This window comes from Bombina bombina, chromosome 5 (assembly GCF_027579735.1).
Source record: "Bombina bombina isolate aBomBom1 chromosome 5, aBomBom1.pri, whole genome shotgun sequence".
NCBI lineage: Eukaryota > Metazoa > Chordata > Amphibia > Anura > Bombinatoridae > Bombina > Bombina bombina.
Genome location: NC_069503.1, coordinates 22,170,257 through 22,191,832, shown reverse-complemented (window position 1 = coordinate 22,191,832; position 21,576 = coordinate 22,170,257). Strand labels below are relative to the sequence as shown.

The following is a 21,576-nucleotide window of genomic DNA, read 5'->3' as shown; positions in this document are numbered from 1 at the left end:
ATATAGAATACTATGGAAAGCAGCTTCTCCCCTCTTTAGCAATAGGGATCCAGGCTACTAAGCGGTCCATCTCTCAGCGAGACTAAGGGTAACCGTAACATTTGGCGGCAGCGGCGGGATTTTCCTGGATTTCCTAGGAGAGGTACAGAACGGATGGAGAGCGCTTACGAAAAATTGAAGCGTACAACCCAAAAGGATTTACTTGAAAGCAGAGGGGGGTACGCCAGCAACCGGCCGAGGAGAGAGCTGATCGCAGAATTGACCGAACTGGATCAGAGCTTCACAATGGCGGAAACACCGACCACGATTAGTGACGAAAAAACCAGGATTGTTCGGGAAAGGCTCTCATTATACAGGCCGAACCCCTCCATGGAATTGGTACAGCAGTTGATGGCAGAGGCGGACGAGGATATACGAGAGACTCGAGCCCACGAACTCAACCTAGCGAATGCACACGGCAATGCTGAAGCCCCGCAGGTAATCATCCCTGTCGAAAATGCTGGGAGGCCCAAGATACCCTATGCGGCATTTCGACCCTTCCTAGAGAGCGAGACAGGGATTGATGAATATTTGGCGGACTTCGAAAGGCAATGTGCCCTGCACCAGATTCCCAACAGAGAGTGGCCCACGATATTGTCTGGGAAACTATCCGGGCGAGCCCTGGAAGCCTTTCGTACTCTGGGTGCTGAGGAAGTGACACAGTATGAGCTAGTTAAGGAGACACTGTTGCGACGGTACGCTGTAACTCCGGACACGTATCGCCGACAGTTTCGGGGCACGGAAAAGAAGCCTAACGATACCCATATGGAATGGGCGCACCGAATGCGGAGAGCGGCAAATCACTGGCTGAGCGGAAGTAAAGCGGTGACTGGGGAGGAAATTTTACAATTGTTTCTCTTAGAACATTTTTATAATGGCATGGAACAGCAAGGGAAGGAATGGCTGCGAGACAGGCGGCCTTCTACCTTAGAAGAAGCAGCCAAATTGGCCGATGAACATTATGACTCCCGTCTTCACGAACCCATGAACTACCGAGCTCCAGCACGGGTCGAACCCAGAGAGGTTTACCGTGCACCCCCTCGTACTGAATTCCGAGCCCCGGTGCCCACAAGGCCCGTCCGACACTCAGGACCACCCAATAACAGCTCTGAGCGTCCCAGACCGACTTGCCACCGATGCAAGCAACCAGGGCATTTCATGGCTAGCTGCCCCCTTAATACGCACCAGACACCCAGGAATTACAATTACCCCTCTGGGTCCTATCGTCCGGCCCGGGCCCTCTGTGTTAACCAAGAGGCCCCTATGGAGGGATATGTGGGGCCGCTTCACGAGGCAGACCCTGTATATGCTGCCTCAGATAACCGCCAGCACCATCGGCAGAGGGTATGGCTCGAGGGGCGATCTACCGAGGGATTGCGAGACACAGGGGCTACTATCACGCTGGTACAGAGTCATTTGGTGCCAGAGCACAAGCGATCCGGACAGACTGTGGCCGTTAGAGTGGCGGGGGGGGATGTGTACAAAATTCCAACAGCTAAAGTGCATCTTGATTGGGGAGCGGGAAAGGGGGCTGTGAACGTGGGCCTAATGGATAATTTACCTGCCGAAGTACTACTGGGCAACGATTTGGGCCCCATGACTTCTGCCTATGCTCCAGTATGCAACAACGAGGCGGACCCAGTGACTACACGGGCCCAAGCCCGGACGGAGCGAGAGCTCTCACCAGTGCGGGAGACACAGGTAAGACCTACCCCGACCTTGCCTGACAGGTTAGGCCCCATACCCTGGGACACCCCAGATGCTTTCGAGGCAGAGTCTAAGACTGACCCGACCTTACAAAAGTACCGGGAACGAGCAGAGACCGGAGGGGGCGGGGCAGATAACGAAACATTCTTATGGGAAAAAGGGAAACTATACCGCTGGACAGAGAAAAGGGGACAGCGTAGGCGACAGCTGGTAGTGCCCCACAAATACCGTCAAGAAATCCTCAAAATAGGCCACGACATCCCCTTAGCAGGCCACCTAGCCGTTACCCGTACCCTACACCGCATTACTCACACGTTCTTTTGGCCAGGGGTGCACGCTGACGTTAGAACTTACTGTAACACCTGCGATGTGTGTCAACGAGTAGGAAGGCGAGGCGATCACCCTAAAGCCCAGCTAGTAAATATGCCCATTGTAGAGGAACCCTTCAGCCGGGTTGCTATTGACCTAGTGGGACCACTGGCTACCCCTAGTCCCTCCGGTAAGCGATACATTCTTACCGTAGTGGACTACGCTACCAGGTACCCAGAGGCTGTCGCCCTATCCAACATACAAGCGGATACGGTAGCGAATGCACTAGTACAGGTGTTCTCCCGGGTAGGATTTCCAAAAGAAATCCTATCCGACCGAGGCACCCAATTTACGGCTGAATTGACCCAACAACTCTGGCAGGTTTGCAAAATTAAGTCCCTCCTGAGCTCCCCATACCACCCCCAGACGAACGGGCTGTGTGAGAGGTTCAATGGGACCCTCAAGCAAATGCTCAAGACGTTCACTCAGGAATACCGAGACTGGGAACGCTTCCTGCCGCACCTCCTATTTGCTTATCGGGAGGTGCCCCAGGAAACGACAGGGTTCTCTCCCTTCGAGTTGCTCTACGGAAGAAAGGTACGGGGACCCCTAAACCTGATCCGGGAGCACTGGGAGGGAGAGATGGAGGCTGACGGTGTCCCCATTGTGCCATACGTGCTGGAACTCAGGGACCGAATGGAGCAATTAGCCAAATCCGTGCGGGCTAATCTCCAGTTGGCCCAGAGAAGACAGAAAGTATGGTACGATCGGGGGGCCCGAAAGAGAATCTTCACCATAGGACAAAAGGTGTTAGTACTTAAGCCGGTGAAGACAGACAAATTGCAGGCGTCCTGGCAGGGTCCCTACCAGATCGTAGAGAAAAGGGGAGACACCACTTATGTGATAGCTAGCTGCCACGACAACAATCTTAGAAAGACATTCCATGTAAACATGCTCAAGGAATATTTTGAGCGGCCAGAGAACGTGACGGCCGTATGTTGTTCCCCTCAGGAAGACCCCGACAGTTTACCCATTCCAGACCTATTAGAAAAGAGCATCCCCACAGGTATAGTGGCGCAGGTTCAGATAGGGGACCGACTTAGCCCCACTGAAAGGGAGCAGCTCAACCAACTCCTCCAGTCTAAACACCTCACCTTCTCCCCGAAGCCAGGGTACACTACTTTAACCACCCACCAGGTAGATACTCCGGGACAAGCTCCCTTGCGCCAGGCTCCGTACCGAATCCCCGAAGCAGTTAGGACAGGAATGAAGAAGGAGATCGATGAGATGCTCCAGCTCAGGGTAATTGAGCCCTCCGATAGTCCCTGGGCCTCCCCAGTTGTCTTGGTGCCCAAGAAAGATGGGACCACCCGGTTCTGCGTAGACTATCGGAGGCTCAATGAAAATACCGTGACGGACGCTTACCCTATGCCCAGGGTAGACGAGCTACTCGATCGTATAGCCAGGGGAAATTACCTGACCACTATTGACCTCTGCAAAGGTTACTGGCAGATTCCCCTGGCCCCGGAGGCTATCCCCAAGTCGGCATTCGTCACCCCATTCGGCTTATATCAGTTTAGGGTAATGCCGTTTGGGATGAAGAATGCCCCAGCTACATTCCAGCGCTTGGTGGATAGGCTCCTGGATGGCTTCCAGAGTTTTGCTTGCGCCTACCTGGACGACATAGCGATCCACAGTGAGTCCTGGGAGGACCACTTAGCTCATGTGGGAATGGTTCTGGATCAGATCCGGGCTGCTGGCCTGACTCTGAAGCCAGAAAAATGCCACTTTGGGATGGCCGAGGTACAGTACCTGGGTCACCGGGTGGGGTGTGGAAAGCAGCGACCAGAGCCGGCCAAAATAGAAGCTGTCGCCAATTGGCCCACCCCCATCACTAAGACTCAGGTCCTAGCCTTCCTGGGCACGGCAGGGTACTATAGACGGTTCGTACCAGACTACAGCACACTTGCCAAACCCCTGACTGACTTGACCAAGAAGAACTTACCTCGACAGGTCCTGTGGTCTCCCCACTGTGAAACGGCTTTCCAGGCTCTCAAAAATGCTCTAATTAACGCTCCTGTCTTGGCGGCCCCAGCCCTTAACAAACGTTTTATCGTCCATACAGATGCTTCCATGTTCGGGCTGGGAGCCGTCCTCAGCCAAGTAGGCGAAGATGGAGGGGAGCATCCAGTTGCCTACATCAGCCGGAAGCTCCTGCCCCGCGAAGTCAGCTATGCAGCGGTCGAAAAGGAGTGTTTGGCTTTGGTGTGGGCATTAAAGAAATTGACTCCCTATTTATATGGTCAGGAGTTCACTCTGGTCACCGACCATAACCCGTTGGTGTGGCTGAACCGGGTCTCTGGAGATAACGGCAGGCTATTACGTTGGAGCTTATCGTTGCAACCCTTCAATTTCACCATTACTTACAGACCTGGGAAACAGAATGGCAACGCCGACGGGTTGTCCAGACAAACCGACCTCAGCCCCGCATAATCAGCGGTCTGGACAGCCTTAGTCTGCCCCGAAAAGGGGTCAGACCGTGTCTGCCAGAGTGTTCCACAGAAAGGGAGCACTGTTACAGAAGCATTAGTTATTTTGTTGTGAAGAGCTTATTTCCCAGCAGCAATGCCTGAACCAGCAAGCCAGCGCCTAAGAAGGGCTCCAAGAAAACCGTAACAAGTATCATTTCATAAAGAGTTAACTCTTTTTTTTCAGCTTTTAGAAACTATTGTCTAATCACCTCTGGAGCCAGACTGGTAATTGATAAGATGAACTTGTAAACTTGTTATCTTAAGTACTGTAATCCTATTGTGGCCTGTCAAAGGACAGTGCTCTCTATCTAAATGTGTGATGGGGGATTTTGTGCTTCCCCCCCTCTCCCCCTGGGAGTGCCCTGTGTGCATGTAACCTTAATAAAAAGCAGGCTGGGCATCCCAGTCCTGAGTTCTTGTTTGACCCTCAATCGCAGCGTTGACTCGTTTTTGTGGGCAGAAGGGTATCCTAGCGGTACTGCAGCTAAGGGAGATTATTCTATATTTGCGAGACTCATATAGAATACTATGGAAAGCAGCTTCTCCCCTCTTTAGCAATAGGGATCCAGGCTACTAAGCGGTCCATCTCTCAGCGAGACTAAGGGTAACCGTAACATACAGTATATATGAGCCTGTTGTCATTATTTTTGCTGATTCTACATAAAAACACCACAAATAAATCATTACATCTAATTGATCATAGTGATGCCGATAAGCTCCTATCACAAGTGTATTTTTCATTATAAAACAGAAAATCACAAGAGAATAGATCCCACCAAATAAGTGAGATCTAAAAGTCTAGATATCTAGCACCTTTATATCTACATCAACATTAAATGAAAAGCTGAAAAGAAAGATTTATACACAAAAATGACATATTTATTAATATATTAAAAGCAACGCATGATGGGGGTCCCCCAACTAAAGATAAATAAAAGTTCAAGGCTATAACCGGTTAGAAAATAGTAACTACAGTAAGCAGTCAATGCTGAAGAGCAGAATAGTATAAGGCCTAGGTGCAAAGGCGTCTAGCAAGCCAGTTGGAAAAGCAATTGTCATAAGATCCACAGACAACCCGTTATCTACTTAATCAGCCAGCACATGATACCCCCACCAAAGGCGGATGATGATAAACACTCACGGATCCAAAGGAAACTGCACTTCCAGATGATAGGCACGGACTGCAGCCAGAGATTTCCCCGGCACCACCGGTCACTTAAGTCCCTGAAGTATCCACATGCAGAATTCCTCTTTTACTGATAGTGATAGTTGTCTTTTATTGGATGCGACAATCACGTGTTAACCACACGTCAGTCTCAACAGATACACACTGTGCTGCTCTCTGTGCTAGTGAAGGGTTAATACACACTGTGCTTCCCTCTGTGCTAGTGAAGGGTTAATACACACTGTGCTGCTCTCAGTGCTAGTGAAGGGTTAATACACACTGTGCTGCTCTCTGAGCTAGTGAAGGGTTAATACACACTGTGCTGTTCTCTGTGCTACTGAAGGGTTAATGCACACTGTGCAGCTCTCTGTGCTAGTGAAGGGTTAATACACACTGTGCTGCTCTTTGTGCTAGTGAAGGGTTAATACACACTGTGCTGCTCTTTGTGCTAGTGAAGGGGTTAATACACAATGTGCTGCTCTCTGTGCTAGTGAAGGAGTTAATACACACTGCTGCTCTCTGTGCTAGTGAAGGGTTAATACACACTGTACAGATCTGGGTGACAATGAGCTGCTGCTAGTGAAGAGTTAATACACACTGTACAGATCTGGGTAACAATAAGCTGCAGCTAGTGAAGGGTTAATACACACTGTACAGATCTGGGTGACAATGAGCTGCTGCTAGTGAAGGGTTAATAATACACTGTACAGATCTTGTGACAATGAGCTGCTGCTAGTGAAGGCTTAATACACACTATACAGATCTGGGTGACAATGAGCTGCTGCTAGTGAAGGGTTAATACACACTGTACAGATCTGAGTGACAATGAGCTGCTGCTAGTGAAGGGTTAATACACACTGTACAGATCTGAGTGACAATGAGCTGCTGCTAGTGAAGGCTTAATACACACTGTACAGATCTGAGTGACAATGAGCAGCTGCTAGTGAAGGGTTAATACACACTGTACAGATCTGGGTGACAATGAGCAGCTGCTAGTGAAGGGTTAATACACACTGTACAGATCTGGGTGACAATGAGCTGCTGTTAGTGAAGGGTTAATACACACTGTACAGATCTGGGTGACAATAAGCTGCTGCTAGTGAAGGGTTAATACACACTGTACAGATCTGGGTGACAATAAGCTGCTGCTAGTGAAGGGTTAATACACACTGTACAGATCTGAGTGACAATGAGCTGCTGCTAGTGAAGGGTTAATACACACTGTACAGATCTGGGTGATAATGAGCTGCTGTTAGTGAAGGGTTAATACACACTGTACAGATCTGGGTGACAATGAGCTGCTGATAGTGAAGGGTTAATACACACTGTACAGATCTGAGTGACAATGAGCTGCTGTTAGTGAAGGGTTAATACACACTACAGATCTGTGTGACAATGAGCTGCTGCTAGTGAAGGGTTAATACACACTGTACAGATCTGGGTGACAATGAGCTGCTGCTAGTGAAGGGTTAATACACACTGTACATATCTGAGTGACAATGAGCTGCTGCTAGTGAAGGGTTAATACACACTACAGATCTGGGTGACAATGAGCTGCTGCTAGTGAAGGGTTAATACACACTGTACAGATCTGGGTGAAAATGAGCAGCTGCTAGTGAAGGGTTAATACACACTGTACAGATCTGGGTGACAATGAGCTGCTGTTAGTGAAGGGTTAATACACACTGTACAGATCTGGGTGACAATGAGCTGCTGATAGTGAAGGGTTAATACACACTGTACAGATCTGAGTGACAATGAGCTGCTGTTAGTGAAGGGTTAATACACACTACAGATCTGTGTGACAATGAGCTGCTGCTAGTGAAGGGTTAATACACACTGTACAGATCTGGGTGACAATGAGCTGATGCTAGTGAAGGGTTAATACACACTGTACAGATCTGGGTGACAATGAGCTGCTGCTAGTGAAGGGTTAATAATACACTGTACAGATCTGGGTGACAATGAGCTGCTGCTAGTGAAGGGTTAATACACACTGTACAGATCTGGGTGACAATGACCTGCTGCTATTGAAGGGTTAATACACACTGTACAGATCTGGGTGACAATGAGCTGCTGCTAGTGAAGGGTTAATACACACTGTACAGATCTGGGTGACAATGAGCTGCTGTTAGTGAAGGGTTAATACACACTGTACAGATCTGTGTGACAGTGAGCTGCTGCTAGTGAAGGGTTAATACACACTGTACAGATCTGGGTGACAATGAGCTGCTGCTAGTGAAGGGTTAATACACACTGTACAGATCTGGGTGACAATGAGCTGCTGCTAGTGAAGGGTTAATACACACTGTACATATCTGAGTGACAATGAGCTGCTGCTAGTGAAGGGTTAATACACACTACAGATCTGGGTGACAATGAGCTGCTGCTAGTGAAGGGTTAATACACACTGTACAGATCTGGGTGACAATGAGCAGCTGCTAGTGAAGGGTTAATACACACTGTACAGATCTGGGTGACAATGAGCTGCTGTTAGTGAAGGGTTAATACACACTGTACAGATCTGGGTGACAATGAGCTGCTGATAGTGAAGGGTTAATACACACTGTACAGATCTGAGTGACAATGAGCTGCTGTTAGTGAAGGGTTAATACACACTACAGATCTGTGTGACAATGAGCTGCTGCTAGTGAAGGGTTAATACACACTGTACAGATCTGGGTGACAATGAGCTGATGCTAGTGAAGGGTTAATACACACTGTACAGATCTGGGTGACAATGAGCTGCTGCTAGTGAAGGGTTAATAATACACTGTACAGATCTGGGTGACAATGAGCTGCTGCTAGTGAAGGGTTAATACACACTGTACAGATCTGGGTGATAATGAGCTGCTGCTAGTGAAGGGTTAATACACACTGTACAGATCTGAGTGACAATGAGCTGCTGTTAGTGAAGGGTTAATACACACTGTACAGATCTGTGTGACAGTGAGCTGCTGCTAGTGAAGGGTTAATACACACGGTACAGATCTGGGTGACAATGAGCTGCTGCTAGTGAAGGGTTAATACACACTGTACAGATCTAATTGACAATGAGCTGCTGCTAGTGAAGGGTTAATACACACTGTACAGATCTGGGTGACAATGAGCTGCTGCTAGTGAAGGGTTAATACACACTGTGCTGCTCTCTGTGCTATTGAAGGGTTAATACACACTGTGCAGCTCTCTGTGCTAGTGAAGGGTTAATACACACTGTACAGATCTCGGTGACAATGAGCTGCTGCTAGTGAAGGGTTAATACACACTGTACAGATCTGGGTGATAATGAGCTGCTGCTAGTGAAGGGTTAATACACACTGTACAGATCTGGGTGACAATAAGCTGCTGCTAGTGAAGGGTTAATACACACTGTACAGATCTGGGTGACAATGAGCTGCTGTTAGTGAAGGGTTAATACACACTGTACAGATCTGGGTGACAATGAGCTGCTGTTAGTGAAGGGTTAATACACACTGTACAGATCTGGGTGACAATGAGCTGCTGTTAGTGAAGGGTTAATACACACTGTACAGATCTGTGTGACAGTGAGCTGCTGCTAGTGAAGGGTTAATACACACTGTACAGATCTGGGTGACAATGAGCTGCTGCTAGTGAAGGGTTAATACACACTGTACAGATCTGGGTGACAGTGAGCTGCTGCTAGTGAAGGGTTAATACACACTGTACAGATCTGTGTGACAATGAGCTGCTGCTAGTGAAGGGTTAATACACACTGTACAGATCTGGGTGACAATGAGCTGCTGCTAGTGAAGGGTTAATACACACTGTACAGATCTGGGTGACAATGAGCTGCTGCTAGTGAAGGGTTAATAATACACTGTACATATCTGGGTGACAATGAGCTGCTGCTAGTGAAGGGTTAATACACACTGTACAGATCTGGGTGACAATGTGCTGCTGCTAGTGAAGGGTTAATACACACTGTACATATCTGGGTGACAATGAGCTGCTGCTAGTGAAGGGTTAATACACACTGTACAGATCTGGGTGATAATGAGCTGCTGCTAGTGAAGGGTTAATACACACTGTACAGATCTGAGTGACAATGAGCTGCTGTTAGTGAAGGGTTAATACACACTGTACAGATCTGTGTGACAGTGAGCTGCTGCTAGTGAAGGGTTAATACACACTGTACAGATCTGGGTGACAATGAGCTGCTGCTAGTGAAGGGTTAATACACACTGTACAGATCTAATTGACAATGAGCTGCTGCTAGTGAAGGGTTAATACACACTGTACAGATCTGGGTGACAATGAGCTGCTGCTAGTGAAGGGTTAATACACACTGTACAGATCTAATTGACAATGATCTGCTGCTAGTGAAGGGTTAATACACACTGTGCTGCTCTCTGTGCTATTGAAGGGTTAATACACACTGTGCAGCTCTCTGTGCTAGTGAAGGGTTAATACACACTGTACAGATCTGAGTGACAATGAGCTGCTGCTAGTGAAGGGTTAATACACACTGTACAGGTCTGGGTGACAATGAGCTGCTGCTAGTGAAGGGTTAATACACACTGTACAGATCTGAGTGACAATAAGCTGCTGCTAGTGAAGGGTTAATACACACTGTACAGATCTGGGTGATAATGAGCTGCTGCTAGTGAGGGGTTAATACACACTGTACAGATCTGGGTGATAATGAGCTGCTGCTAGTGAAGGGTTAATACACACTGTACAGATCTGGGTGACAATGAGCTGCTGCTAGTGAAGGGTTAATACACACTGTACAGATCTGGGTGATAATGAGCTGCTGCTAGTGAAGGGTTAATAATACACTGTACAGATCTGGGTGACAATAAGCTGCTGCTAGTGAAGGGTTAATACACACTGTACAGATCTGAGTGACAATGAGCTGCTGCTAGTGAAGGGTTAATACACACTGTACAGATCTGGGTGATAATGAGCTGCTGCTAGTGAAGGGTTAATACACACTGTACAGATCTGGGTGATAATGAGCTGCTGCTAGTGAAGGGTTAATACACACTGTACAGATCTGGGTGATAATGAGCTGCTGCTAGTGAAGGGTTAATACACACTGTACAGATCTGGGTGACAATGAGCTGCTGCTAGTGAAGGGTTAATACACACTGTACAGATCTGGGTGATAATGAGCTGCTGCTAGTGAAGGGTTAATAATACACTGTACAGATCTGGGTGACAATGAGCTGCTGCTAGTGAAGGGTTAATACACACTGCACAGATCTGGGTGACAATGAGCTGCTGCTAGTGAAGGGTTAATACACACTGTACAGATCTGGGTGACAATAAGCTGCTGATAGTGAAGGGTTAATACACACTGTACAGATCTGAGTGACAATGAGCTGCTGCTAGTGAAGGGTTAATACACACTGTACAGATCTGGGTGACAATGAGCTGCTGCTAGTGAAGGGTTAATAAACACTGTACAGATCTGGGTGACAATGAGCTGCTGCTAGTGAAGGGTTAATACACACTACAGATCTGGGTGACAATGAGCTGCTGCTAGTGAAGGGTTAATACACACTGTACGGATCTGGGTGACAATGAGCTGCTGCTAGTGAAGGGTTAATACACACTGTACAGATCTGGGTGACAATGAGCTGCTGCTAGTGAAGGGTTAATACAAACTGTACAGATCTGGGTGACAATGAGCTGCTGTTAGTGAAGGGTTAATACACTGTACAGATCTGGGTGACAATGAGCTGCTGTTAGTGAAGGGTTAATACACACTGTACAGATCTGAGTGACAATGAGCTGCTGCTAGTGAAGGGTTAATACACACTGTACAGAGCTGAGTGACAATGAGCTGCTGCTAGTGAAGGGTTAATAATACACTGTACAGATCTGGGTGACAATGAGCTGCTGCTAGTGAAGGGTTAATACACTGTACAGATCTGGGTGACAATGAGCTGCTGCTAGTGAAGGGTTAATACACTGTACAGATCTGGGTGACAATGAGCTACTGTTAGTGAAGGGTTAATACACTGTACAGATCTGGGTGACAATGAGCTGCTGCTAGTGAAGGGTTAATACACACTGTACAGATCTGGGTGACAATGAGCTGCTGCTAGTGAAGGGTTAATAAACTCTGTACAGATCTAATTGACAATGAGCTGCTGCTAGTGAAGGGTTAATACACTGTACAGATCTGGGTGACAATGAGCTGCTGCTAGTGAAGGGTTAATACACACTGTACAGATCTGTGTGACAATGAGCTGCTGCTAGTGAAGGGTTAATACATACTGTACAGATCTGGGTGACAATAAGCTGCTGATAGTGAAGGGTTAATACACACTATACAGATCTGGGTGACAATGAGCTGCTGCTAGTGAAGGGTTAATAATACACTGTACAGATCTGGGTGACAATAAGCTGCTGCTAGTGAAGGGTTAATACACTGTACAGATCTGGGTGACAATAAGCTGCTGCTAGTGAAGGGTTAATATACTGTACAGGTGACAATAAGCTGCTGCTAGTGAAGGGTTAATACACTGTACAGGTGACAATAAGCTGCTGCTAGTGAAGGGTTACTATACTGTACAGGTCTGAGTGACAATGAGCTGCTGATAGTGAAGAGTTACTATACTGTACAGGTGACAATGAGCTGCTGCTAGTGAAGGGTTAATACACTGTACAGGTGACAATGAGCTGCTGCTAGTGAAGGGTTACTATACTGTACAGGTGACAATGAGCTGCTGCTAGTGATGGGTTACTATACTGTACATGTGACAATGAGCAGTTGGGGCAGGGAGAGGACAATAGACATAAATCTGGGAGCTAATTAACATCTTCTGGGATACTGGGGTTGTCAGGTGACCAGTATTTAGCAGGATGTCCAGTAGATCTGCACAATAATACTTATTCTTTTTTAGATCTGTGTTTTAGCTAATTGTAAATGGCCTCTTATGTCTCTACAGAAAGCTGTGAGGGGCAGTCAAATCACTTGTGTTTATGTGTGTTACTGGCAGCCAAGGGTAAAATCATTGATTTGTAAGTAACTGGGAGCCAAGGGGTAAAATGACTGCTCAGTTGTGAAGAATACAAATAGTGGGGGCTATGGTAGGACTTTGAGGGAAGCACAGTGTGAGCCTACGTATAACGATACATTGTACAGCTGGGATCGCTATACGGTAGGTACAGATTATTCACATGATCACATCAGCAACGTCGTTACACCTTTTTGTTGTTATCTTGTCTATCAAAATCTGTTTCTTTGGTAACAGTTTGTATCATGCATGTGAGTGAACGGCAACTAACCTTGTTGCAGCTCTTTTCATTAGCTGCTGCTTGACATGTGACTTCTCAGAGTGTATGCTGGGAGCTGTAGTTGCCTACCTTGGCTCGTCGACTACTGTATTTGATGTCACTTCCTCTGCAGGCTGCAACTCTGTACAAAGGAGTCTGGTGTTCTAAAATAAGTTGTATACCGCATGACAATGCGTGACCTACGTCACTTCCGGTGACGTGAATCAGCTGCTAGAGGTGTGTGGTGCTCACTGCTTGTGCGCAAGAGGCCCAACCTCCTCCAAACAGCTGTTTATGGCAACTTATTTTAAAACAACGGGTCGAGGAATTCTATGGCCCGTATTCTTCAATGCGCACATGGCCCTACTCCTACTGATCATATACAAGGCACTAGTGGCACACTGGAAACACAACCCTATTGGTTGTCAAGACATCGACTTCAAGGACCAATCAGATAATGCAGTAATGCTTTTTTCCTATGTATACATAAGTTACACACTTATAAGCCCTGTAACCCCTATAAGCACCCCCTATGTAACTTACGTAAGACCAATCAGCATCCACTTATAAGCCCATAAAGCACCCCCCCCCCCCCCCCCCGGCACGCCAAGTCGGCGGCACACGATGCAGCTATTTTTAAGTTTAATGGAGGTGGGCAAATGAAACGAACTACGGACCGATCAGATAATACATAGGAAAAAAGCTTTACTGCATTATCTGGCCGTGTGTCCGTGAAGTCAATATCTTCACAACCAATAGGGTTGTGTTTCCTGTGTGCCACTAGTACCTTGTATATGATCAGTGAGGAGTAGGGCCGTGTGCACATGCGCATTGAAGAATACGGGCCATAGAATTTCTCGACCCGTTATTCTAAAATAAGTCGTCTTAAACAGCTGTTTGGAGGAGGTTTGGCCTCATGCGCAGTGAGCGCCAGTGAGCGCCACACACCTCCAACAGCTGATTTCACGTCACCGGAAGTGACGTAGGTCACACATTATTATGGTATACAACTTATTTTAGAACACTGGCTGCAGACTGGAGTTCCACTCTAGACAGGAAACGTGACCTCCACTCAAAGTTTTTTTTTTTTTAAATCAACTTTAATGTAACAAACAACCAATAGACAATCATTCTGAAAACTGAACATTTTGCAGCTTTCTTGTTCTTAATGTTCACTCACAGTGGTTTATGCTGATTGTCATTTATAAGGTAACCACTGTGACTGTCATTTATAAGGTAACCACTGTGACTGTCATTTATAAAGTAACCACTGTGACTGTCACTTATAAGGTAATCACTGTGACTGTCATTTATAAGGTAATCACTGTAACTGTCATTTATAAGGTAATCACTGTGACTGTCACTTATAAGGTAACTACTGTGATTGTCATTTATAAGGTAACCACTGTGACTGTCATTTATAAGGTAACCACTGTGAAGGTCACTTATAAGGTTGTGACTGTCACTTATAAGGTAACCACTGTGACTGTAATTTATAAGGTAATCACTGTGACTGTCATTTATAAGGTAACCTCTGTGACTGTCACTTATAAGGTAATCACTGACTGTCATTTATAAGGTAACCACTGACTGTCACTTATAAGGTTGTGACTGTCATTTATAAGGTAACCACTGTGACTGTCATTTATAAGGTAATCACTGTGAATGTCATTTATAAGGTAACCACTGTGACTGTCACTTATAAGGTAACTACTGTGACTGTCACTTATAAGGTAACCACTGTGACTGTCATTTATAAGGTAATCACTGTGACTGTCATTTATAAGGTAATCACTGTGAATGTCATTTATAAGGTAACCACTGTGACTGTCACTTATAAGGTAATCACTGTGACTGTCATTTATAAGGTAACCACTGTGACTGTCATTTATAAGGTAATCACTGTGACTGTCACTTATAAGGTAACTACTGTGACTGTCACTTATAAGGTAACCACTTTGACTGTCACTTATAAGGTAATCACTGTGATTGTCACTTATAAAGTAACCACTGTGACTGTCATTTATAAGGTAACTACTGTGACTGTCATTTATAAGGTAATCACTGTGACTGTCATTTATAAGGTAATCACTGTGAATGTCATTTATAAGGTAATCACTGTGACTGTCATTTATAAGGCAATCACTGTGACTGTCACTTATAAAGTAACCACTGTGACTGTCATTTATAAGGTAACTACTGTGACTGTCATTTATAAGGTAATCACTGTGACTGTCACTTATAAGGTAATCACTGTGACTGTCATTTATAAGGTAATCACTGTGATTGTCATTTATAAGGTAATCACTGTGACTGTCATGTATAAGGTAACCACTGTGACTGTCATTTATAAGGTAATCACTGTGACTGTCATTTATAAGGTAACCACTGTGAATGTAATTTATAAGGTAACCACTGTGACTGTCATTTAAAAGATAATCCCTGTGACTGTCATTTATAAGGTAATCACTGTGACTGTCATTTATAAGGTAACCACTGTGATTGTCATTTATAAGGTAATCACTGTGAATGTCATTTATAAGGTAACCACTGTGACTGTCAATTATAAGGTAACCGCTGTGATTGTCATTTATAAGATAACCACTGTGACTGTCGTTTATAAGGTTATCACTGTGACTGTCATTTATAAGGTAATCACTGTGACTGTCATTTATAAGGTAACCACTGTGATTGTCATTTATAAGATAACCACTTTTACTGTCATTTATAAGGTAACCACTGTTATTGTCATTTACAAGATAACCACTGTGACTGTCATTTATAAGGTAATCACTGTGATTGTCATTTATACGGTAACTAATGTGACTGTCATTTATAAGGTAATCACTGTGACTGTCATTTATAAGGTAATCACTGTGATTGTCATTTATACGGTAACTACTGTGATTGTCATTTATAAGATAACCACTGTGACTGTCATTTATAAGATAACCACAGTGACTGTCATTTATAAGGTAACCACTGTGACTGTCATTTATAAGGTAATCACTGTGACTGTCATTTATAAGGTAACCACTGTGACTGTCATTTATAAGATAACCACTGTGACTGTCATTTATAAGGTAACCACTGTGACTGTCATTTATAAGATAACCACTGTGATTGTTATTTATAAGGTAACCACTGTGATTGTTATTTATATGGTAACCACTGTGACTGCCATTTATAAGGTAACCACTGTGACTGCCATTTATAAGGTATTTACTGTGAATAAACATTAAGAACAAGAAAGCTGCAAAATGTACAAGGTTGAAGTTGGATTCTTATTCAGTTAGCTTCTTATTCTGCAACTGATTACAATTTGCAAAATAAAGATTTATAAACAAAATAGCATTATTTTTAGTTTAAATAAAATAATACATTTTCCAAAAACCTAAACAAACTTACATAATGGTTGATGCCCTACTTTATAGTTAGCACCCTTCTAAATTTAAACTTAACTTATAAATAAAACACAGAGACTTAGAGCTGGGTATAAAAACCATATCATGGTCACATTTATTTAACTCAATTAAATAAATAACTTTCAGCCAGATAACAAGTTTTGCGTTATGGCTGCTCGCTAATGACTTGTACGTTATTTCCATTGCGTATCTTTTTATAACGTAGGTATTACGAGTCTGAAAAAAACCTCGTAACGCATTGCAGTAACACGACTACCGCGTTTATTTAATAACCGTAATTACGGGTGCGTTAAACCTTCTCCCATAGAGATCAGTGCTAAATGAACTAAGCACAGATTTTTCATCTAACACTCAATCTCACGAGAAATACACACTGCTCTGTCATATTACGTATACAAAATAATGCACAACAAAAACACAGCTCAAATGTACAAACAACAATTACTCACGCAACATAGCACATACGCATTCAACATTCAAAATCGGAAACTAAAAAAAATGCACAACATTTACACTAAGGGCGCGATCCGATATACGGCGCAAGCGTGGAAACCTGTGCCGCCCGTAGTTTCACCTCGCACATCGGGCTATCACATATACGGCGCCGACAGTTGCTAAAGTGCCGTAAGTCGGACAAACTAGCGATGTCCAGAAATAAGCGTAAGTACAAATTTCTGGAGTCGCCAGTGACTTACGGGACTTTAGAAACTGCCGCCGCATAAAAAAAACTAACTAAAGTCTTAAATCTCCCCTAACTGTCTAACACGCCTCCCAAAAATAGCCCGACACGTATACCCCTCTATCCGCAATCCCCCCTCTCACTCCTAACAATAAATGTATTAACCCCTAGACCGACAACCCCCCACAACACAATAAGCCTAATTATTAACCCCTAAAAAGCCATAGCCCACACCGCAATAAGCCTATCCTAGTATTAACCCCTAAACCGCCGCTCCCGGACCCCGCCGCCACCTACATTAAATGTATTACCCCCTAATCTGACCCCCCTACCCCGCCGCCACCTATATTAACTATATTAACCCCTATTCTGACCCCCCTACACAGCCGCCACCTATATTAACCCCTAATCTGACCCCCCTACACCGCCGCCACCTATATTAACTATATTACACCCTAAACCTAAGTCTAACCCTAACACCCCCTAACTTTAATTATTATTTAAATAAATCTAAATAATATTAATATTATTAACTAAATTATTCCTATTTAAAACTAAATACTTACCTATAAAATAAACCCTAAGATAGCTACAATATAATTAATAATTACATTGTAGCTATTATAGGGTTTATATTTATTTTATAGGTAACTTTGTATGTATTTTAACTAGGTACAATAGCTATTAAATAGTTAATAACTATTTAATAGCTACCTAGTTAAAATAATTTCAAAATTACCTGTAAAATAAATCCTAACCTAAGTTACCATTACACCTAACACTACACTATCAATAAATTAATTAAATAAACTACAATTATCTAAACTAAAATACAATTAAATAAACTAAACTATATTACAAAAAACAAACACTAAATTACAAAAAATAAAAAAATATTACAAGAATTTTAATCTAATTACACCTAATCTAAGCCCCCTAATAAAATTAAAAAGCCCCCCAAAATAATAAAATTTCCCTACCCTAAACTAAATTACAAATAGCCCTTAAAAGGGCCTTTTGCGGGGCATTGCCCCAAAGTAATCAGCTCTATTACCAGCCCTTAAAAGGGCCTTCTGCGGGGCATTGCCCAAAAGTAATCAGCTCTTTTACCTGTAAAAAAAAAAAAAGAACAACCCCCCCATTACAACCCACCACCCACACACCCCTACTCTAAAACCCACCCGATCCCCCGTTACAAAAAACCAAAGTCTAACCCCCAAGTGGTCCTTACCTGTCCTGAAGACCGGCGGAAAAGGTCCTGTTCCAGGCGGTGAAGTCTTCTTCCAAGTGGCGACCTCTTCTTCTTCCAGGAACCAGCTGGCGCGGAGCGGAGGAGTTGAAGACCGATGACCGCAGAGCTGAAGACCGTCCACTCTGGAACTGAAGACCGGCGATGCTGGAACTGAAGATCGGCAACGCTGGAACTGAAGACCGCAGAGCCATGTTGCGTGGAGGATCCTCTTCATACGATCTCCGCCGTACACAGAATAGAAATTCAAGGTACGCGATTAGAAATGGCGTCCCTTGAATTCCTATTGGCTGATTTGAGCCTTCAAATTTAAATCAGCCAATCGGATGAGAGCTACTGTAATTCTATTGGCTGATTTGAATAGCCAATAGAATAAGAGCTACTGTAATTCTATTGTCTATTCAAATCAGCCAATAGAATTACAGTAGCTCTTATTCTATTGGCTAATCAAATCAGCCAATAGAATTACAGTAGATCTCATTCGATTGGCTGATTTGAATTTGAAGGCTCAAATCAGCCAATAGGAATTCAAGGGACGCCATTTTTAATTGCGTACCTTGAATTCCTATTCAGTGTACGGCGGAGATCGTATGAAGAGGATCCTCCACGCTCCATGGCTCAGCGGTCTTCAGTTCCAGCGTCGTAGATCTTCAGTTCCAGCGTGGCCAGTCTTCAGTTCCAGAGTCGACGGTCTTCAGCTCTGCAGTCATCGGTCTTCAACTCCTCCGCTCCAGGCCGGCTGGTTCCTTGAAGAAGAAGAGGTCGCCGCTTGGAAGAAGACTTCACCGCCTGGAACAGGACCTTCTCCGCCGGTCTTCAGGACAGGTAAGGACCACTTGGGGGTTAGACTTAGGTTTTTTTAAGGGGGGCTCGGGTGGGTTTTAGAGTAGGGGTGTGTGGGTGGTGGGTTGTAATGTGGGGGGTTGTTCTTTTTTTTACAGGTAAAAGAGCTGATTACTTTGGGGCAATGCCCAGCAAAAGGCCCTTTTAAGGGCTGGTAATAGAGCTGATTACTTTTGTAATTTAGTTTAGGGTAGGGAAATTTTATTATTTTGGGTTTTTTTTTTATTTTATTAGGGGGCTTAGATTAGGTGTAATAAGATTAAAATTCTTGTAATTTTTTTTGTTTTTTTGTAATTTAGTGTTTGTTTTTTTTGTAAAATAGTTTAGTTTATTTAATTGTATTTTAGTTTAGATAATTGTAGTTTAATTAATTTATTGATAGTGTAGTGTTAGGTGTATTTGTAACTTAGGTTAGGATTTATTTTACAGGTAATTTTGTATTTCTTTTAGCTAGGTAGTTATTAAATAGTTATTAACTATTTAATAGCTATTGTACCTAGTTAAAATAAATACAAAGTTACCTGTAAAATAAATATAAACCCTAAAATAGCTACAATGTAATTATTAATTATATTGTAGCTATCTTATGGTTTATTTTATAGGTAAGTATTTAGTTTTAAATAGGAATAATTGAGTTAATAATATTAATATTATTTAGATTTATTTAAATAATAATTAATTTAGGGGGTGTTAGGGTTAGACTTAGGTTTAGGGGTTAATATATTTAATATAGGTGGCGGCGGAGTAGGGGGATTAGATTAGGGGTTAATATATTTAATATAGGTGGCGGCGGTGTAGGGGGATTAGATTAGGGGTTAATATATTTAATGTAGCTGGCGGCGGTGTAGGGGGATCAGATTAGGGGGTAATACATTTAATGTAGGTGGCGGCGGGGTCCGGGAGTGGCGGTTTAGGGTTTAAACACTTTATTAGGTATTGTGGTGGGGGATTGCGGTTGACAGGTAGATAGACATTGCGCATGCGTTAGGTTTTATTTTGAAGGCAGTTTAGGGAGTTACGGGGCTCCAATACTCAGCGTAAGGCTTGCTACGCCTGCATTTTGTGGCGAGGTGAAAATGGAGTAAGATTTCTCCATTTTCGCCACATAAGTCCTTACGCTGTATATTGGATACCAAACTGCACGTGTTTTCTATGTCTGTCTATGGGCCAAAAAACTACGGGCGAAGGCGGAAATATATGAGCGTAACTTCTATGTTACGCCGTATATAGGATACCAAACCAGCGCAATATTTGGCATCGCCGGCTTTTGCGGGCGACGCTGCATATCGGATCGGGCCCTAAATGAGGAATCCATAAATACTTTCAGATCTTGCAACACGGAACAAAACAACATGAAAAAAGAATTGCACACTGATACACAAACAAAACATTCGCGTTGACGATTACGTAACATTAGTAGAAATAAACATTTACACCACTTGACAAATAGGAGACCATCACAAATCAGCATTTACATTTACAGATACTACTTTTGGACAATGTTCTGCAAAACGATCACTATCATCATTCTGAAAACTAAACATTTTGCAGCTTTCTTGTTCTTAATGTTCACTCACCGAGGTTTATGCTGATTGTCATTTATAAGGTAACTACTGTGACTGTCATTTATAAAGTAACTACTGTGACTGTCATTTATAAAGTAACTACTGTGACTGTCATTTATAAGGTAACTACTGTGACTGTCATTTATAAGGTAACCCCTGTGACTGTCATTTATAAGGTAATCACTGTGATTGTCATTTATAAGGTAACCCCTGTGACTGTCATTTATAAGGTAACCACTGTGACTGTCATTTATAAGGTAACCACTGTGACTGTCATTTATAAAGTAACCACTGTGACTGTCATTTATAAGGTAACCACTGTGACTGTCATTTATAAGGTAACCACTGTGACTGTCATTTATAAAGTAACCACTGTGAATGTCATTTATAAGGTAATCACTGTGACTGTCATTTATAAGGTAAATACTTTGACTGTCATTTATAAGGTAATCACTGTGATTGTCATTTATAAAGTAATCACTGTGACTGTCATTTATAAGGTAATCACTGTGACTGTCATTTATAAGGTAATTACTGTGACTGTCATTTATAAGGTAATCACTGTGACTGTCATTTATAAGGTAACCACTGTGAGTGTCATTTATAAGGTAACCACTGTGACTGTCATTTATAAAGTAACCACTGTGACTGTCATTTATAAGGTAATCACTGTGACTGTCATTTATAAGGTACCCACTGTGAGTGTCATTTATAAAGTAACCACTGTGACTGTCATTTATAAGGTAATCACTGTGACTGTCATTTATAAGGTACCCACTGTGAGTGTCATTTATAAGGTAACCACTGTGACTGTCA

At 43.6% G+C, this 21,576-nt stretch overlaps 1 protein-coding gene across 1 annotated transcript in view; it reads left to right on the top strand.

Annotated features, from left to right (window-relative positions):
• LOC128659710 (gastrula zinc finger protein XlCGF52.1) overlaps positions 1–21,576 on the top strand; it is a 138,691-nt gene that overhangs the window by 36,839 nt on the left and 80,276 nt on the right. The window lies entirely within an intron of this gene.